Genomic DNA, 23,955 nt, shown 5'->3' with positions numbered 1-23,955 from the left:
TAGAGCATTTTTTAAGTTTAATAATTTACGCACCTGAAATGCAAATTTACCAAAATGTCTCCGCTTTGGGAGCAAACGTCTTCAAAATATCACATCTAATTCTTTTAGCAATTACATTCTAAAATTGTCAGGATGTTTCCTCACACGTTACTGATAAACGGACCTTTGAAAACAAGGAACGAAATGAGATGTACACCGCTTTTTGATGACCTTTAATTGCGCGTTAACGATTTCACGTTTCATGTTTTTTTTTAATGTTTTAATTTTTATTCTTTTCAATTTTCATATATTTAATTAATTTATTTTTTAATGAATTGGACACACAAAATAGAAATTTTATCTTCTTTACCAAAGAAATCCCACCAAACTGTCAACATTTTCTGTTTTTGAAACAAAAAAAGAAATCACCCCCGCCCCCTTTGTTTTGCTAATTATTATTTTTTTCGAACAGAATTTCCAGGAATGAAAGGTAAGATATTTTGAACTAAAAAAAACAAAAACAAAAAAAAAAAACAAAAAAAACCCAAAAAACAATTTTAATCTTTTTTGTTTTTTCTTTTTTTTTTTTTTTTGCCAATTCGGTACTTTTACTGTTTAATCAAGACATTAAAGCATGCTAATATCGAAAAAAAGGTTATATTGTACGTATCCGTTTTGGACTGAAGATCTCTGAAAAAAATATTTTTCATTTAATTTGCTTGAGTAGTTTTTTTTTTTTTTTTCAGCGGAAAAACACGTTTTTATGAGAGCGCGTTGAAGTCAGCCATTATGGAAATTTTTAACTCGCTACGGGGAGATAACTTTACATTGATAAGATTTACATTGGTAAAGCGCCAAGCTTCCCCCCCCCCATCTTTATTACTAGCTTTTCTTCCTAAAAATCGAACCTTTTGCATAGTATCATAACAAATTTTTTTTTTGCTGTAAAAAAAAAAAAACCCAAACTACTTGATGAAATTGAGTGAATTTTTTTTTTGAGATCCTCAGTTCAAAACGGATACGTACAATATAACCATTTTCGATATTTTCATTTTTTAATGTATTGGTTAAACTGTACAAGTACCGCCAATTCAATGAAATAAATAAAACATAATGCATGAGAGACACGATCGAAAAGTTGGTTAAAATTAAGTCCGTTCGTCTCTGTTTATATTCTTTGTCAGCTGATATTTATACCTCACGACGAATGACCTTAACATGTATCTTCTGGTATATGTTTACCAGTTTTAAAATATTTTGTTATTCTGAAAAACAGCCAAGTGCGTCTGCATGTTTTAAAACCGATAAAAATTAATCAGTAGTGAGTTTTCCAAGGAATTCTTCGTAAAACACAAATATCAGCTGATGAAGAATGTAAACAAAGACGGAGGGAACTTTATTTTGCACAACAACAAAAAATTATGAAAAATATTAAGGTACTCATGCAGAGAGTGATCCGTGCTGAAATAATAACGTTATTATTTAAAAAAGCCATTCTTAACATGGGGAGGGAATGGTGTTTTGTACCTATTCTGTACTTACACTTACAATTGAATAAAAAAAACATATAATAAAACTTTAATTAAACGTGGAAATACGATTTTAAAAAATAGCGCGGATCACTCTCTGCACTAGCACGAATATTAATTTATACAATATTTGTAATTTGTATTGATACATTATTACAAAAAATAAATCATTACATCTAAAAATAAGATATCAGGGAAAAGTGTTACTTTTTGTAGAAAATATGTAAGGGCTTTGTAAAAAAAGGCTTACCATAATTATTGGGGGGGTACGTCTACATTTTGATTGTGTTTTAAAGGTAACAGATCAAAGTTAATCTCTCAATGGAAAAACATGTATGAGGTGCCTCGATAAGTTTCCAGATTTTTTTTGTACTGGCATTTAAAATTGTCACAGACTTTTGAAAATTCAGTATGTTATTGCTATACATCTTATGAGATGACTGACCAACTTTTATGATTTCAGGTTCAAATGAGCAGCTATTGTGAGAAATTTATTTTCACAAACTCAAAACTCTGGAATACAAAATATTGACACAACAATGAAAAGTAAACTTACCTGGTTGCTGCAGCTGTTCGAATCGTTTTATCATTTGCAAAAATGCTTTGTGTCATTCAAGTCGTTCTTTCAAGTCTGTTGCAGTTTTGCAATTATGCCGGGCTAAGTTTGACAACTCTAGAAGGTTCATATTAGGATGGTACACTATCAAATTACATGTTATTTTGTTCACAAACAAAATATGAATTTAAATTAAAAACAAATTTGAAAATTAAACAATATATATCCCTTCTCATGCCGTCTTAAAACTTAAAATAAGTTTAAAAAGTATTTAAAAAATATTTAAATATGTAAACATTTTATTTATTTTAATAATTCGTAATATGCTGATAAAACTTTAATAATTCAAAATATCGTTATTGGATGGTGTAATATCCTGGTATAGCCCTTCTAGAGTTGCTGATCTTATTTTGGAATTAGCCGGGCACAACTGCAAAACTGCCTTTTTGTTTAGTGTTCAATATTCCCACATTCTTTCAAGGCGTCTATATTCCAAAGACGTGAGGATCCCAATGTCAGCAGAGTTGCTGCTTTAAAAGACAATATTTCATCTGGAAGGATAATCTAATCAGTTAGATTAAATTGTCTCACAAACGGACTAATTCGCCCTTAAATTGATGAGTCCATGAAGCTTTGACAATAAACATGAACTGACGTCCACTGTGTTAGAAAGCTAATCAGGAACTGACGTTTCGTTTGTTTGAATTCCCTGCACATGTGCAGAGTTAAATTTTAAATCAACCAATCAGAAAGGCTGTAACAAAACAAGGCATCCATTTATATCAACCAATGAAGATCCGCCTTTCAAGTTATACAATTTCTGACACTGCAGCAGGAATTGGAATACACCTTATAAAACCTTATTGTCACAACTGGTGAATTTAAAAAATGCAATCTAGATGTGAGGATACTTTAGAAGAACGTTATTCAAAAATATTATGTTTTAAACTTGAAAAAAAAATGCCACAAAAATGTATGGAATGCTTTAAACTGCTTTTGGACCATCTTGCATGAATCAAGCATCAGATTTTGTGTGGCATAAGAGATTCAAGGAAGGCCAGGAGTCTGTGAAGGATGATGAGAGGTGTGGAAGGAGTATGAAAGTCACAACATCGAAGTTGATTGGCCAAATAAAAAATTTCATGGATAAGAATGGTCGTTTGTCTAAAGAGACAATAGGTGTACATTTTGATGTTACAAGGAACTGAAGAAGCTGAATATTTACACAAAATTTGTTCTAACAGTGCTCAGAAAATGAAAGAAAGATGTTGTCATGTGCACACGTCCTATAGTTCAGATCTTAATTCCTGTGACTGTTGATTATTCCCTAAGCTCAAGGAAAACCTTACAGGCTGTAGTTATGAGACAATCGAGAAGATGAAAGAAGCTGTGACAGGGATCATTGACACACTCATACAAGAGGACTTCTATGTGGCCTTCTAAAAGATTATTAAAATAATAAAACAAGTGCACTGCAGCCAGAGGACATTACTTCAAAAGGGACTAAAGTATCATGTGTCTACTATCAATAAAAGTGCCCATACGAAAAAATGTCTGGAAACTTATTGAAGGCACCTCATGTATTCATATGTTAAAAAAACAAAATTTTGTTCAAATTTCGGGTCAACTTTAAAAAATCTCTGGAAAAATAATTATTAGTTTTCTGAAACTATTTTAACAATAATTAGTGAATACAAATCTTAAGATTACGAATTAAAGAAAATGTACATATACCTGTAAGTACATATAATCTAATTATATACCTGTAAGTACATATAATCTAATTATATACCTGTATGTACATATAATCTTATTATATACCTGTATGTACATATAATCTAATTATATACCTGTATGTACATATAATCTTATTATATACCTGTGTGTACATATAATCCAATTATATACCTATATGTACATATACTTTAATTATATGCCTGTATGTACATATAATCCAATTATATACCTATATGTACATATAATCTAATTATATACCTGTATGTACATATACTTTAATTATATACCTGTATGTACATATACTCTAATTATATACCTATATATACATATAATGTAATTATATACCTGTATGTACATATAATCTAATTATATACCTATATGTACATATAATCTAATTATATACCTGTATGTACATATACTTTAATTATATACCTGTACGTACATATACTCTAATTATATACCTATATATACATATAATGTAATTATATACCTGTATGTACATATAATCTAATTATATACCTGTATGTACATATAATCTAATAATATACCTATATGTACATATACTTTAATTATATACCTGTATGTACATATACTCTAATTATATACCTATATGTACATATAACTAATTATATACCTGTATGTACATATAATCTAATTATATACCTGTATGTACATATAATCTAATTATATACCTGCATGTACATATAATCTAATTATATACCTGTATGTACATATAATCTTATTATATACCTGTGTTTACATATAATCTAATTATATACCTGTATGTACATATAATCTAATTATATACCTGCATGTACATATAATCTAATTATATACCTGTATGTACATATAATCTAATTATATACCTGTATGTACATATAATCTAATTATATACCTGTATGTACATATAATCTTATTATATACCTGTGTTTACATATACTTTAATTATACACCTGTATGTACATATACTCTAATTATATACCTATATGTACATATAACTAATTATATACCTGTATGTACATATAATCTAATTATATACCTGTATGTACATATAATCTAATTATATACCTGCATGTACATATAATCTAATTATATACCTGTATGTACATATAATCTTATTATATACCTGTATGTACATATAATCTAATTATATACCTGCATGTACATATAATCTAATTATATACCTGTATGTACATGTAATCTAATTATATACCTGTATGTACATATAATATAATTATATACCTGCATGTACATATAATCTAATTATATACCTGTATGTACATATAATCTAATTATATACCTGTATGTACATATAATCTAATTATATACCTGTATGTACATATAATCTAATTATATACCTGTATGTACATATAATCTAATTATATACCTGTATGTACATATAATCTAATTATATACCTGTATGTACATATAATGTAATTATATACCTGTATGTACATATAATCTAATTATATACCTGTATGTACATATGATCTAATAATATACCTATATGTACATATACTTTAATTATATACCTGTATGTACATATACTCTAATTATATACCTATATGTACATATAACTAATTATATACCTGTATGTACATATAATCTAATTATATACCTGTATGTACATATAATCTAATTATATACCTGCATGTACATATAATCTAATTATATACCCGTATGTACATATAATCTTATTATATACCTGTGTTTACATATAATCTAATTATATACCTGTATGTACATATAATCTAATTATATACCTGCATGTACATATAATTTAAATATATACCTGTATGTTAATATAATCTAATTATATACCTGTATGTACATATAATCTTATTATATACCTGTATGTACATATAATCTAATTATATACCTGTATGTACATATACTCTAATTATATACCTATATGTACATATAATCTAATTATATATCTGTATGTACATATAATCTAATTATATACCTGTATGTACATATAATCTAATTATATACCTGTATGTACATATAATCTAATTATATACCTGTATGTACATGTGATCTAATTCTATACCTGTATGTATATATACTCTAATTATATACCTATATGTACATATAATCTAATTATATACCTGTATGTACATATAACTAATTATATACCTGTATGTACATATAATCTAATTATATACCTGTATGTACATATAATCTAATTATATACCTGTATGTACATATAATCTAATTATATACCTATATGTATACCTGTATGTACATTATAATTATATACCTATATGTATACCTGTATGTACATATAATCTAATTATATACCTGTATGTACATATAATCTAATTATATACCTGTATATACATATGATCTAATTATATACCTGTATGTACATATAATCTAATTATATACCTATATGTACATATAATCTAATTATATACCTGTATGTACATATAATCTAATTATATACCTGTATGTACATATAATCTAATTATATACCTGTATGTACATATAATCTAATTATATACCTGTATGTACATATAATCTAATTATATACATGTATGTACATATAATCTAATTATATACCTGTATGTACATATAATCTAATTATATACCTGTATGTACATATAATCTAATTATATACCTGCATGTACATATAATCTATTTATATACCTGTATGTACATATACTCTAATTATATACCTGTATGTACATATAATCTAATTATATACCTGTATGTACGTATAATCTAATTATATACCTGTATGTACGTATAATATAATTATATACCTGTGTGTACATATAATCTAATTATATACTTGTGTGCACATATAATCTAATTATATACCTGTATATACATATAATCTAATTATATACCTGTATGTATGTATAATCTAATTATAAACCTATATGTACATATACTCTAATTATATACCTGTATGTACATATACTCTAATTATATACCTGTATGTACATATAATCTAATTATATACCTGTATGTACATATAATATAATTAGAAAAAATAAACCATTGGCAGCATATACATGACTTTTTATCTCATCTTGTATCCGCCACTGTCAATCACTCAATTACTGTTCTCTTGCTTTCTTTGATATGTAAATTAATGCATATCAAGATAAACTATGATCCTTAAAAATCATCTCGCTAAAACCCATGCCCAATTTGGCACCCACATTCCCAGGGCTTCCAGGCTGCCTTCAAACGCAGCTAAACATAGCTAGCTCTCACTTAGCGTCTAGACACAATGAGCCTCCACTAAACATCTAGACACATTTAGCTCTCATTACACAGCCAGACACAGCTAGACACAGCTAGAACTCACTACACAACTAGACACAACTAGCCCTTCAAACAAGGCTAGACACAGCTAGCTCTTCACATGCAATTTGACATGGGTAGCCCCTCAAGCAAGGCTAGACATAACTAGCCTCTCAAATGCAGTTGGACACAACTAGCCTCTAATATAATATCGTGCAAAAAATGGCCTTCACAAAACGGTGATACTGGTCTTAATATATATTAAGACCAGTATGATTTTTAATAATTATTTTAAACATAAGAAAATGTAGCTCAACACAAAAGAGTATCTGAAAACTATTTTTTAAAAATATGTTTAACGTTGTTTGACTGGAAAAACCTGGTTCCTACATAAAGACCTTCGCATACTTTTAATTTCATAAAATGAACTCTTATTAAAGTAAAATAGACTCCTAACATGTGATGGTTCATGCCTTTCTATCATAAGTGAGATGAAATTCACACTTAAATATCGTCTAATCAGTCCGGTAATCCACTGAGTAATATTGTCAAGTACGAACATCTTGTGTTATTTTGTAATGTTTTTAGGATAAACTTTATTTGTAACTAGCGGGGGTACCCGGCGTTGCCCGAGTGTTTGTTTCCGGGACCGGGGGGGGAGTTTTAAAAAATGTTATGGTAGGTAAGTAGGAAGGATCAAACCCGGAGTCATGAGTAAAAGTAGGAAAATAAAGTGTGAAAAAAAAACAAACATCTGCAACGTTAACAGTTCGGCCACCAAGAAAAGTCCATTCCAGTTGTTTAGGAAAAAAAAAAAAAAAAAAAAAAACACGACTACGGTAGGTCGGCGCGAACGTGAAAATATAATGTGAATTGTCCAGCACGCTAACCACTACGCCACAGAGCACTGCAGTTTAGTGATTTTAAATAACTTCACATGAAAGAACTACGAAGCCAAACCGGTGTTCTCTTCTCAACTGTTCCTTGTGAACGATCCCCAAATGGTGTTAAGTGGTGGCAGGGGGAGGAGGAATTTATGAGAGAGTAAATATTTTACCGCTTCCATTGATCTTAACCGATTTTGGCCGTGACTTCTCAGCAGAAAAAGTATAGAAATCTAAGATTATCGAGGAATTTGAGAAATAATTAGCCTATAACACACCTCAGATATTGTTCTGCCGTTTGTGCATATTATATTTGCATGAAATATCTTGATTTTTAATCCTATTAATGTCAAAATCAGACGGGAAAAAATGAGTTCATTTTATTTATATAGAGATATTGTCAAGGGCTTCTGTATGGTTGGTTGGTTGTTTTTGTTTTACGGCATATCAACCCTTTTCAGGTTATTTAATGCCGAATCAAAGAATTTTGAAGAAAATTTTTTTTAATAGAATATATTTGTTGTTTTCAAGTCGGTTTCTATTTAACCAATAGTTGGGACCCTAACAGGTACTACCACTCCGGGTCAGAGTGGACCTCAGAGCAATGGCAATTAAAAGGGTGGCCCCACACTCCCCAAAGCCCGCAAGCTAAGGCCTCACCACTGGATATAGTTTAAGGTCATATCCAGGACCGCTTCTGTATGATATGGAGAGGTGTATATATGATGTGTTTATTGACGTGTATATATAGTTGATCGTCTAGATATGAACTTGACTATTGTCTTGTGACTGTTTAACAAGACATATAACAATTATAACATTAAGGGACTAATAACAGTCTCTAGGGTTTTACATCGGCCAAATGGGGAAACATATTTGGTCTACCTTGGGTTAATCTTGTTTTTACAGTTCTGTGCAAAAGCTGCAAACATTTTAACTTTAAATATTTATTTCACTGATTACATTTCAATATGAATGCATTCTATCTGACATTCTATTTTTATAAATTAAATAACGATCATAAACATCTTTCGGTATTGCCTGGCCAATATCTAACATCTTGAGTGAATTTTTTTATTTAAAAGCTGTAAGAAACCAGTTATACTGATTGCAATAAATGTAATAAATGATTATGTGTTAATTTTATGAAATAACATTTAGATTTCATATATACTTTATTTGTGTATATTCGTAGGTTTTTTATGTGATTATGATACACTCACTTGAAGTTGTAAATTTAAATGATAATGCAATAAGCATAAAATTACAGATGTTTCTCTGTTATAAACTTTGTGTAGAAATTTTATTTTCCACCTTCTGTCTTTCCTTCTCTCTCCCTCCCCTTCTTTACCCCTCCTTTCTTGGAAGAGTAGTAAAGCTCAACCATGGAAGCGATTGAATAGTTCATTCTGTACAGGTAAAGAAAGGTGACGGATTCCAAGACATTCGATCAAACATCTGTACCCCTTCGAACTCACTATTTCACATTCGTTCCAAGTACCCTCTAATAATTCTCATCATGTAGTTGAAGATGAGATTAATAGTGACTCTCAGTCGAGACCTGTTAGAATGCAAAAATCTGTTAAAGACAGATATCCTGATTTCATTTGGTATTAATTATATTGTATGGAGTTTTCTTTTTTCTCTCTTTTTTTTCTTTTAATTAGGAGTGTGTAGAAATTTTATTTTCCACTTTCTGTCTTTCCTTCTCTCTCCCTCCCCTTCTTTATCCCCCCCCCTTTCTTGGTGTATCTTGTGCTGTTACTGCTGGTTATATCACGTGTTGAATGCGTGCCTTTTGATTGATAAAAGGATATATGTGCGCCATTTTGTTGGAAGTTTTGAACACGAGAAAGAAGTCGGCTCACTATCTCGCATCAAGAGAAAAGACGTTAAAAATCGGAAGTTTAAACAAGAGAAACCAGTGGTTTGGTTTCTTTTTCTTCAATCGGGAGTCGTCAAGGAAGATGACACAGAATTAGTTAGAAAAGACTGTTTAAAAAATCAGTTCTAAACAAAATTACAACGACCTCTTCACCGAGGAAGAAAGAACTATTTTAAGGCCTAGAATTGGCCTTGTAAAAAAAGAATACTAACTCCAGTGAGGCGTTAGAATTCACAAGTCAAAAGGAACCAAGAAATCTTCTATAGAAATACATTACACCACAGAAGATTTGGATTATTTTCTTGGATTACAGAACCAAGAGGCTTGAAATTTTCTCGAATGAGAACATTTAAGTTAATGGCACAAGGGAGGTAATTTACATACACCCTCTTTTAAAAAGATTAAGTGTTGACGTGTTTTATTTAAGTTATTTGACACGCAGTAAGCCCTGACTACACCTATATTCTTACCCCTACTCTTCCTTACAATATTGTTAATGGAGTTCTTTGAGAACCGCCAGAGGGACTAATTTGGCAGACACTGTTATTGGTGAACATAAAACTGACTATATCTTTCTTTCCCTATTTACCTTTCCATTTATTAAAAAAAATTTTTTATCGTGGTATTCTTTCATTTTTGTTCCTTCTTGTTGTACAATGGGATAACCTTCATTGGACGTCATGATAAAATTCCCATTATTTCTTCATTTTATTTATTTTATTTAAAAGCCATGAATGTAAACCATTACTACTGACTCCAATAAACATGAAGATGGTGTTGATTCACAAAATAATATTTAGATTGCATGTATTTTTTTTTTATTTGCAGACGATACACCTTGGATCCGTTTGGTGATTAGAAGTTTACCACAGTGAAACATTGTATATTTTTAAAAGAAACAATATCTATTTTGAAAACATATTTCTCTGGATTATTCTGTATTAGAATGCTGTCAAAGTACCAGAAAAAAGTCACATTTGTTTAATAAGTTCTGTTAAAAAAATGTCCTCAGTTGCAAAAAAAAAATCTGCTCAAATTATTGTTTTATATTGTTCTAGAGAATATGATATTTATTATTTTCCCATACAATTTTTAGGAGACAAACTGAGTAAGGATTTCAATGTTGCAGGTAATTTTAAACAAGATTATCTCAAAAGAAATGTTTTTCTTGTGTATTGTTGTAACATGTTTAGGATAAAGAAACACTGTGTGATATATGGAATCCATACTTTTAAACTAACTCTAAATATGAACAACCGAACACATTAAAACAACAATATACTTGTAAAATTTTTTAATCTTCTTTAATTGAACAAAGTTTGACACAGCAATAGAAAAGACACGTTTATTTGTGAGGTATGTCGTTATTCTTGTTTGTATTATTCAATTATTAAGATACACATGCGATCACATGCTAGATAAAAGGAGAGAAACTTGAATCTCTACAAGACATTATCCTCAAGTGTCTCTGTACAGAGGTTTGTCAGGACAATCTGGCATCAGGCTACTTTCTCTGACAGTAAACCTTGACTAAATATTCAAAATAAAGTATTTATGGCACAAATAAGATATTGTTATGGCCACCATTCATTAGCTTTTATGGGGAATATTACACCTTCTCCAAGTGATGTTATATGAAGTATATGGTACGAAGATGAATGCTCCATTATACTAAATGAATTCTTTTCCGAGAATCCAATAAGACTAAAAGACCACAAGAAAGATATAACATATTTAAATGGTCTGTTGGAGATAGTAAAATTATGTTCTTAACATTTTTACTAACTCAATGTTTAAGAGGTAAAGAGGAACTTTAATGTAATATTCAAATATTTATGTATTTCATAGAGGGATGAAGTGTTAGCCCCAGGAAAAGAACTCGTTGATTAGTGAGAACTTGGATTGAAGTAAAATGAAACAGAGAGAAAAGTCTCATTCATGTGAAGTGTGTGGTTCTTCTTTTACTACAAGATCAAATTTAATTAAGCATATGCGTGTACACACTGGCGAAAAGCCATATTCATGTGAAGTCTGTGGTTCTTCTTTTACCACAAAATCAAATTTGGTGAGACATACGAAAACTCACAGTGGACACAAACCATATTCTTGTAAAGTATGTGAATATGCTTGTTCTCAGAAATCCAATTTTGTGTCACATATGAGAACTCACACTGGAGAGAAGCCATATTTGTGTGAATTTTGTGACTATGCATCTTCTACTAAATCAGGTTTAGCGATCCATTTGAGATCTCACAGTGGCGAAAAACCATATTCATGTGAAGTGTGCGGTTCTTCTTTTACGATGACATCACATTTAGTGACACATATGAGAACTCACACTGGAGAAAAGCCATATTCTTGTAAACTATGTAAATACGCTTGTTCTCAGAAAGCAAGTTTAGTGATACATATGCAGATACACAATGGACAAAAGCCATATTCTTGTAACATATGTGAATATTCTACTTCTCAGAAATCAAATTTAGTAAAACATATGAGAACCCACACTGGTGAAAAACCATATTCCTGTGAGATATGTGAATATTCCTTTACTCAGAAATCAAGTTTAGTGACACATATGAAGAGACACACACAAATGGATTAAAAAAAATTGCGGGCCTACAAGCAAATGGCCAACGCCGGTTTTGCCACTCAGCAATTGAGAGCCCAAGCCATCTAATGTCGGCATACCCAATCTTATTGGCAGATGGCCTTTACACTGCCCGTCACAACAAAGTATGTAAGTACCTCCATTGGAAGATCTGTGGAGAGATGCAACTTGACAGAGCAACGAACATCTGGGAACATGAACCACCACCGATAACATCAAACGGAAAAGTGAGCATGTTCTATGACAAAGACATACAGGCAGGCAGATACATAAAAGACAAAGCTATCAAACCAGATATTGTAATATGGAACTAGCCCAAAAGAACTGCGCTCATTATCGATGTCACAGTCCCAAATGATTTTGGCCTTAATAGAGCTGAATGGGAAAAAATAACAAAATACCAGGACCTAAAAAATGATCTAAAAACAACATGGTCTCTGAAAGAAATAAACATTATACCGGTTGTGATAGGAGCAACTGGTTTAATAAAAAAGAACCTTCAGAAAAACTTAGAAGCAACCCCTGGAAGACCAAGCTGTAATGAGATACAAATAGCAGCCATAAAGGGAACATCATCTATTCTTAAAAGAGCCCTCGGATATAAATTTAAATCATCACAGAATCAAGTGTTAGCTCCAGGAGGGATTAACCCCTTGATATCTTAAAACTTACTGAAGTTAAATAAAAAAAAAGAGTGAAAAGCCATATTCTTGTAAACTATGTAACTACGCTTGTTCCCAAAAATCGAGTTTAGTGATACATATGAACAAACATAGCTTTAGAAATTACAAGGAAAAATTGTCAGCAAAAACGTAGACAAATTTAATTATTTGAAAAGATTATGAATTAATAATATCCGGAGTTTCTGAGTGAAAATAAGTAACAGCAGTTCATCATCACTATGAACAACTATTCAATAGAATCATTATTGGTGATGAATAACATCTGAATTGCTGAGTGAAGAGAAAATGTCTTTTATGCCAAATGTGGGCAGAGTCATTTAGCCAACAATCATTGGGCGATAATACAACAAGCTACTGTTTTTTTCTGTGGATATTAATAGATACAACATATAAGATACTATTTGCCAAAGTCAATCTACATATCAAACAAATGGTACATATATACTATGAAAAGATTTGCTTTAAAAACCTAAATACTTGTGAGTAAAACATGACCTGAGAAATATTGGAGGAGAAATAAATATATAACAGGCGTTGATACTACAAGATTTTGTTTGACAATGTCATATAACTCCTCAATACTAAGCTGTTTACAGTATAAAATACTGTTTGCTAAAGTCAACCTATATATCTAACAACTGGTGTATACAGGAAAAGATTTCGTTAAAAAGGCTAAGCACTTGTGATTAGAACACCCAGAAATTTTGGAGCAGAGATAAAGATGTAACTGGCCTTGATTAACTACAAGATTTTTTTACAATATAACTTCTGAATACTTTGCTGTGTTTTTAGGTGACAGTTTAGTTCTCTATGAAAACATAACAAATTCCTCCAAAAGAAAATAACTAGAAACCAGACATAAATAATATCACTAGAAATCCAAAATTCACACCCGAATCCGTAAAATCCAGAAATATTCCAAGGAAATAGTTTTTACCTCTTATGTTCTGTCTGTTATAGATAAACAGGGCAAATTTTGAAAAGAATTAATTTTTTTAAAACTTTAGTAGTGGTATAAGATAGGAAAAATTTAAAAGAAAAGGAAAATAGTAAATTGTAAATTCTTTCAGCACCTCAAATAATATGCTAAATTTAAAAATGTATTAATCTCTCTAATAAAAAGTTCTCAGACGGATTTACCTGTTCAGTTACTTTTTCCTAATATTGTTCAGTAAGGACATAAAATGTTTTACTCCACAGTGCGTCTTGGATGAGATCTTTGATAGTTTCTAATGAGCTTGATGAGACTGTTTTATTTGGTTTGGAGTATTGATGTTCTTATTTTGATCCGAGTGTTTATGCTGATATAAAACATACCATGATATAAAACATTATTACAACGATATAAAACATTATTACAATTATATAAAACATTATTACAATGATATAAAACATTATTACAATGATATAAAACATTATTACAATGATATACAGTATTATTACAATGATATACAACATTATTACAATGATATAAAACATTATTACAATGATATACAACATTATTACAATGATATAAAACATTATTACAATGATATAAAACATTATTACCATGATATAAAACATTATTACAATGATATACAACATTATTACAATGATATAAAACATTATTACCATGATATAAAACATTATTACAATGATATAAAACATTATTACAATGAGATAAAACATTATTACAATGATATAAAACATTATTACCATGATATAAAACATTATTACCATGATATAAAACATTATTACAATGATATGCAACATTATTACAATGATATAAAACATTATTACAATGATATACAACATTATTACAATGATATAAAACATTATTACCATGATATAAAACATTATTACAATGATATAAAACATTATTACAATGAGATAAAACATTATTACAATGATATAAAACATTATTACCATTATATACAACATTATTACAATGATATACAACATTATTACAATGATATGCAACATTATTACAATGATATAAAACATTATTACAATGATATAAAACATTATTACCATGATATAAAACATTATTACAATGATATACAACATTATTACAATGATATGCAACATTATTACAATGATATGCAACATTATTACAATGATATAAAACATTATTACAATGATATAAAACATTATTACAATGATATACAACATTATTACAATGATATAAAACATTATTACCATGATATAAAACATTATTACAATGATATACAACATTATTACAATGATATAAAACATTATTACAATGATATAAAACATTATTACCATGATATAAAACATTATTACAATGATATACAACATTATTACAATGATATAAAACATTATTACAATGATATAAAACATTATTACAATGATATACAACATTATTACAATGATATAAAACATTATTACAATGATATACAACATTATTACCATGATATAAAACATTATTACAATGATATAAAACATTATTACAATGATATACAACATTATTACAATGATATACAACATTATTACAATGATATAAAACATTATTACAATGATATAAAACATTATTACAATGATATAAAACATTATTACCATGATATACAACATTATTACAATGATATAAAACATTATTACAATGATATAAAACATTATTACAATGATATACAACATTATTACAATGATATAAAACATTATTACCATGATATAAAACATTATTACAATGATATAAAACATTATTACCATGATATAAAACATTATTACAATGATATAAAACATTATTACAATGATATAAAACATTATTACAATGATATAAAACATTATTACAATGAGATAAAACATTATTACAATGATATACAACATTATTACCATGATATACAACATTATTACAATGATATAAAACATTATTACAATGATATAAAACATTATTACCATGATATACAACATTATTACAATGATATAAAACATTTTTACCATGATATACAACATTATTACAATGATATAAAACATTATTACCATGATATAAAACATTATTACCATGATATAAAACATTATTACAATGATATAAAACATTATTACAATGATATACAACATTATTACCATGATATAAAACATTATTACAATGATATAAAACATTATTACAATGATATAAAACATTATTACAATGATATACAACATTATTACCATGATATACAACATTATTACAATTATATAAAACATTATTACAATGATATAAAACATTATTACAATGATATACAACATTATTACAATGATATAAAACATTATTACAATGATATAAAACATTATTACCATGATATAAAACATTATTACAATGATATAAAACATTATTACAATGATATACAACATTATTACAATGATACACAGCATTATTACAATGATATAAAACATTATTACAATGATATAAAACATTATTACAATGAGAGAATGTGTCAGCAAAGCCTCGCTAATACTTTCAAGAATATTCCAAGAAGTGAGGTATGTAAAGAGTCACAATGTGTGAGATTTTGTAAGTCGTACCATTGCAAAGGTACAAACTAAAAATTGGGCATCCAGAGATAGAAAAGTGTGGGGTATATGCGAAAGGGGCGAAGAAAGGTACCCTTTAAGGGTAGGTTATGGTTAGAAACAAAAACAAAAAAAATAATATACGATGTACTGGGCGTATCTGCATCACTCTTTGGGAAAGAAGAAGGAAAGGATGGTTAGCTCATTTATATACCCAAAGGGCATCTTGGGAAGGTAGGGCATGATGGAAGAAGCTATTTTCCCCCTTGTCTCTTCCTGTTTTTTTCTAGATAGGAAGATATAAAAGCCGGGAAAAATTCCCTGCAAGACAGAAAGAAAAGAGTTGTGAACATCTCTTGAAAAGTATTTCGTGTTGCTGACGTTCAGATTGTGCATTGTGACATTGGTGGCGAGGAGCCAGGTGTGATCGATTGGAAAAGAAGAGGACAGAAATGTGCTGTTGTCGAGTGAGCGACTCACTCCTTCCCGAACCCCAGAACCGAATTCTGATCATAACCTCACAAAAAGTGCATTACAAGGGCGGATGAAGTTATATATATATAATATAAGCAATCAAATAAAAGATATAGTAAGCTGATGCACATATTGTTGAAACCATAGAAACCAGCAGCCATCAGAATCGTTAATACACTACAAAATACCTGTAATGCGATGGACTAGAGTTGCGACAGATATTTTCTATCTTTATAATAAGGTATATGAGGCAATCATAGACTATACAGCAAGGTATTTTGATATCCATAAACAAGAAAACTGTATGTCACACAGTAATTAAAAAAATAATAAAAAAACACTTTCGCCAAGTTTGGTATTCCACAAATAGTGATCAACGACAATGGACTGGAATATGAATCATTGGAATTTAAACAATTTGCTAAGAAATTGGAATTCAAGCATAGAACAAGTCCAATTTTTCCACAAGCAAATAGATTGGTAGAAAGAAAAATATAAACAATAAAAAGGGTACTAAAAAAAGTCTTTCAAAATCAACCAAAGTCTATTTTTACTAATGTTAACATTAAGAACCACTCCATTAAAAGATAAATTGACGTCACAGGCCCAACAGTTAGTGAAAAGAACTCTTGGGACAAATCTTCCTAACATTTTGTACAACAAATGAAAAGGTGTGAAACAGACAAAAAATTTAACTACCAATTCTTAATAAAAAATTTAACAAACTACCAAGTCTTAATAAAAAATTTAACAAACTACCAAGTCTTAATAAAAAATTTAACAAACTACCAAGTCTTAATAAAAAATTTAACAAACTACCAAGTCTTAATAAAAAATGTAACAAACTACCAAGTCTTAATAAAAAAATTAACAAACTACCAAGTCTTAATAAAAAATTTAACAAACTACCAATTCTTAATAAAAAATTTAACAAACTACCAAGTCTTAATAAAAAATTTAACAAACTACATAGTTTTATTAAAAAATGTAACAAACTACATAGTCTTAATAAAAAATTTAACAAACTACCAAGTCTTAATAAAGAACGACACTTCGTATATGTTTCCATGGAAATGGAACCAGAAAGGAAAAGTAGTCAAAAAATTGGAACAACCGCGTTCGTATTTAATAAGAATAGAACAAAAACGGTATCTTAGACGGAAGAGACGTTATCTTCTAAAGCAAAAGAAAATCTTTCTCGTGTCATCACAATTACATAAGACGATTATAGAAATATATTTAATGGAGAAAGTAGTCAAAGACAAAATTTCTCAGAAACACACACACATGCAGAAAACAAAACATTAATTAATCGCATAAAGGAAGGAAGACCAGACTTCCAGCTAGATATAAGCAATGAGAAAATACATTTAATAAATGAAAAAAGTCTTTATTTTTCTAGTAAAAAATCAGAGATATTAGATATACACGAGTTATTTCCCTTGAACGGTGACTACTCATACTATCTTCTTACCACAACCACCCACCACGTAATAAACAATAGATATCGGGTGACTACTATTCTGACAAATAAATAATAGGTAGTGTCCACACATGTTAGCTGTTCATTATACTAATCCGGCAACAGATTATAAAACCTACAATTTTGAAATTGTTCATAATGTAATTATCTTTAAAAAATGACTTTACCTTATTATGTATATTTATTCGAAAATTTATTGAAATAAAAAAGCAATATCGTTTAATAAAACTACTTAACATATTCCAGTTGCAAAAATAATTCAATCATTTTTTTTTATCTTTTTCTTTCTTTTCCTTGAGGAAACTACTTTTTATCTCTTTACATGTATGCGTAACTTACAAACTTATTATTTATGACTAAACGAATATTTAATGAAATAATGTTGCAATTGTTGTAGAACCAATAGTAATACCCCCATCCAGTTTTCCTCCCACTCCTCTCCCATAACCCTACTTCCGGTTTCGGGCTCACCGCCAAGCAATTCCGGTTTGTAAGACTAGAAAATAAACGCGTTTCATTCCAGTCTCTCAGCGTTCTAGTTAATCACTAATCATCAGCACATGTAAATAATACAACATGGTGTTAGAAGTGGTTAAATGTAACTAGATATCTACGGTTATAGTAGAGAAAACAAAATTTAAACAAAAAAGAGAAGAAAAAAAACCGAAAACCAATCGACCCATCAGTCCATGTCCGAACGCGGCGCAGGAACTCAAAAACGTTGTATCATCACGGTGTAAAGTGAACTAACGAAATACACGCGTCAACTGAATAACTCAACAACAAGGAAATAAACGAAGTCACAGACTGAGGAATAAAAGTAATAATAAAAAAAAAGTGAAGACAAGACACGACACAAGGTAGGCGATTCGTTATTGTTATTATTTTTTACAAAAGCAAACAAATACCATACGCCAATCAGACACTTTTATAAATCAAAAAAAAAATTCTTATTTCTTCAGGTGCTAATTCCTTATCAACAATGGCTTGTCAAATACTGCCCCCTTCTATGGATTGGCAGAGTAATAATTTAGCAAAAGATTTTGATAGATTCGTTCGACAGGTCATGTTGCACTTTAACGGACCCCTCAAGGATGTAAGTGAGGACGTAAAAGTTAATTATCTGTTATTGTGGTCAGGGATTGAAGGACAGGATCTGAGTGACACATTTCAGTTTGAGGAAAGTGAAACACGTAATGTAGAAAATTATATTAAGAAATTTCGTGCATATATAGAGCCAAGATCAAACTTCCGCGTCTCGAGGTATCAGCTTCTACAGTGTCGACAACAACCTGATGAACCAGCCCACGCATTTCTTAAACGATTAAGGCAGATATTGAAACAATGCGAGTATGAGTCCCCCGTTGAAAAAACTCTTCTGGTAGATATTTTCATACTGAACAATAAGTCCACACAAAAATCCTTACTTAAGGAAGGATATAATCTCAACATCGCAGAAGCACTACATGTTGCAGAGACAGAAGAAGCAACATTGAAACAGGTAGAGGCAATACAAAACACGCATAGTGTCCCACAATTTTCCGAGGAAAAACCACAAGATGCCCATGCAATAAAGGCTGGGAAAGAATATTATAACAAATGTTATTTTTGTGGGAAAACCCATTACAGAGGCGAATGCCCAGCAAAAGGGAAAACTTGTGGGAAGTGCAGGAAGACGGGACATTTTGCAGTCGCTTGCCGCACCAGAGACACAAAAGATTCAACTTGGAAACAAGACAGGCCCCCAAGAGCAACAAGAAACCCAAGAAACAGAAACGCCCATAATATTACAATGCAGAGCGATGAGGAAGATGACCACTCACCAACAGAGGTATATTTCCATACCATATCAGGGCCAAAAATAACAAAATCCCATGTCCCAGCAGATGCTAGAGAGGCATATGCAGACTTGAGAATAGGGAACAAAAAATCACAAATAAAAATAAATGCGAAGGTGGACACAGGAGCCATGAGCAACCTTATCCCATGGGAGTGTTACAAACAACTCAAACATGTGCAACTTCTAAACACTCCAATCAAACTATTTGCCTTCGGTGGTGTCCCAATCGACCAAGCGGGTATATGTCACCTAGGAGTCAGATATGGCGACAAATTTACGAGTGCCAACTTCCACATGGTAAAAAGCAGGGGACCCGCACTACTTGACCTCCAGACTTCTAGAAAACTGGGACTAGTTACCCTTAATTTTACAATAGGGACCAATACAGTGGAGCATGACCACACTGATTCAACTGCAGCAACGCATGCAAAACCAGAAGGAGACATGAAAGAAAGAAAGCGCATACTGATAGAGTTTTCTGACGTGTTCAAGGGCATCGGGTGCCTGCCAGGGGAGTACAGCATTAAGATTGACCCGTCAATACCTCCAGTAATACACTCACCCCGGCGGGTGCCAATAGCTTTAAAAGAGAAATTCAAAGCAGAGCTAGACTCCCTTGTAGCCCAGGATATAATAACTCCCGTAACAAAACCGACATCCTGAGTCAACTCCTTTGTGTGTGTCACAAAACCCCATGGATCTGTCAGGCTATGCCTGGATCCTAAAGATCTAAACAAGGCGGTGTTGTGACCACATTTTGTCACACCGACATTTGAGGAAATCATCTCCAGACTCCATGGAGCAAAATGGTTCTCAATAGTCGACGTGAAATCTGGCTACTGGAACATGAAACTGGATAAGAAATCAAGAGAACTAACCACTTTCATCACCCCTGAAGGACGCTATATGTTCAAGCGCTTCCCAATGGGAGTTAAGAGCGCACAAGACGAATTTCAGCGAGCTATGTTTGATGCCTTTGGAGACATCAAGAATGTTCTCTCAATATCAGATGACACTGTTATTGTCGGATTTGAGGAGGATGGCAGCGATCATGACAAAACGCTCAAGGAACTACTAGAAAGAGCTCGGTCTAAGAACTGCAAGTTCAACCCAGACAAATTAGTGGTCCACGCACAAGAAATTTCTTTTTTTGGACATGTCATATCAAGGGATGGAGTGAAACCAGACCCAAAGAAGATAGAAGCGATCGTTCAGGTGAAACCACCAAAAGATGAAAAACAACTAACAAGCTTTCTTGGGCTAGCAAATTACTTGAACAAATTTTCACCACATCTGGCAATGCTGACCAAGCCGCTCCGAGACCTTCTGTCGACAAAAACGCAGTTCATCTGGACAGAACAGGAACAGATGGCATTCAACAACATAAAAGAGGAAATAGGAAAAGCAATTGTGCTAAAATATTTTGACCCAAAAGCGCCAATCAGTATACAAGTAGACGCATCATCAGCTGGACTGGGCGCAGCCCTCATTCAAAATGGAATGCCAGTCGCTCTAGCAAGCAAAACCCTGTCAGGGCCAGAAACAAGATACTCCAACATAGAACGTGAAATGGTAGCAGTGGTCTTTGGATTGGAGAAATTTCATCACTATGTATGGGGCCAAGCAGTGACAATACAAACAGACCACAAACCACTAGAATCAATAGCCTTAAAGAATCTGGCTAATGCACCACCAAGGCTAGCAAGAATGTTACTCAAAATCCAGGGCTATGACTTCACAGTTAAATACAATCCAGGAAAGTCTATCCCAATAGCCGACTGCATGTCCAGGGTATCACCAAGACCAGGGGAACCAATCAAAGATGTAGACATCAACATACATCTACTTAACGCACACCTCAATGCATCTCCAACTCGCCTGCAAGATATCAAGGCAGAAACATTCAAGGACCCAGTACTACAAGAGCTCACCAACACCGTTACGTCGGGATAGTCAGCAAATAGATCCAACTGCCACCCTCATATACAAGCTTTCTGGAACTATAGGGACGAAATTGGACTCCAGGATGGGATACTCCTTAAAGGCAATAAAATAATTATACATCTCTCACTTCAATCAGACGTCCTACAACAACTACATTCGTCCCACCAAGGGATAGAGAAAACACGTTTACTGGCTCGAACAGCAGTTTTCTGGGTCGGTATCAACAAGGACATAGAAGAACTAATTAGAGACTGTTCTACATGTCAGAAGTACCAACCCAGTATCCCATCAGAAACACTACACCAGCATGAAACCCCTTCTTACCCATGGCAGTATATCAGTACAGACATCTTTCCTATGAAAGATAAGGAATTCTTACTAATCGGAGACCATTACAGCCGCAGCCCATTCATACGGCGTCTCCACTCCACCACATCAGCCGCAATAATTCGACAAATAAAACTCCTGTTTGAAAAACGTGGTGTCCCAGAGGTGGGGTGGTATACAGTGACAATGGACCACAGTATTCCAGTACAGAGTTTGCAGATTTTGCCAAATCCTACAACTTCAAGCACACTACCTCGTCACCACACCACCCCCGGTCAAATGGATTCGCAGAGAGGATGGTGGGTATCTGTAAAAAGCTAATGTTGAAAGCTCGAGAGACAAACACAGACAGCCACTTAGCGATGATGGCTTACAGGACCACACCACTATCAGCTCAAATCAAATCCCCAGCAGAGTTACTGAATGGGAGACCCATGAGAACCCCACTGATATCGAAACAACAACTAGGAGATGAACAAACAAGGGTAGAGCTTGAGAAAAACAAAGAAGAAACAAAAAATGGTATGACCGAAAGAATAGCCACCAACACACAGAGTTACAGACCGGTCAACAGGTTTATGTTCAAGACAAAAGAACCAGACTCTGGGAACCCGGAAAGATTGTACAGATTGCTGATGAGCCAAGGTCATACCAGGTGAAACTTGCAAGTGGTGTAATACATCGTAGAAACAGACAGTCATTAAGGCCAACAAAGGGCAAGGCAGCCAATATCAAGTGTCAGCACCAACTGAAAACTTGTTGCGGAACACACAGAGTTCCTTATCTTCACAACGCTATTCCAGCACAAAACCCAAGGCAAACCGATGGTCACCTATCAACCATCCCGAGGACACATCCATCAGTTCCATCGACGCCTGCCAAACCACGCAGATCAAGCAGGCCGAGCAAACTTATACAGAGACTCGACCTGTGACACATAACAAACGATCTATTACCTCCTCCCCACAAACCGTCCCCAGACCATCACAACCCAATATACTTCTCCTTCAATAGAAAGGGAGATGTTGTAGAACCAATAGTAATACCCCCATCCAGTCTTCCTCCCACTCCTCTCCCATAACCCTACTTCCGGTTTCGGGCTCACCGCCAAGCAGTTCCGGTTTGTAAGACTAGAAAATAAACGCGTTTCATTCCAGTCTCTCAGCGTTCTAGTTAATCACTAATCATCAGCACATGTAAATAATACAACAGCAATATTTTTGATAAAATTAGGGTATAATAAAAAAAAAAAACACCCGTCTAGCTGAATCCACTGTGA

At 31.9% G+C, this 23,955-nt stretch overlaps 1 long non-coding RNA gene across 1 annotated transcript; it reads left to right on the top strand.

Annotated features, from left to right (window-relative positions):
* The first annotated feature begins 205 nt into the window (after positions 1–205).
* On the top strand, positions 206–14,257 carry LOC145269426 (uncharacterized). Its single transcript, XR_013865051.1, has 2 exons — positions 206–469; positions 10,657–14,257. It is a non-coding gene; the product is annotated as an uncharacterized LOC145269426 (long non-coding RNA).
* The last annotated feature ends 9,698 nt before the right edge of the window (positions 14,258–23,955 follow it).

The sequence above is a fragment of the Euprymna scolopes genome, chromosome 45 (assembly GCF_053919585.1).
Source record: "Euprymna scolopes isolate OS-2025 chromosome 45, ASM5391958v1, whole genome shotgun sequence".
In the NCBI taxonomy this organism is placed as follows: Eukaryota; Metazoa; Mollusca; class Cephalopoda; order Sepiida; family Sepiolidae; genus Euprymna; species Euprymna scolopes.
This window is presented reverse-complemented; position numbering and strand designations above follow the sequence as displayed.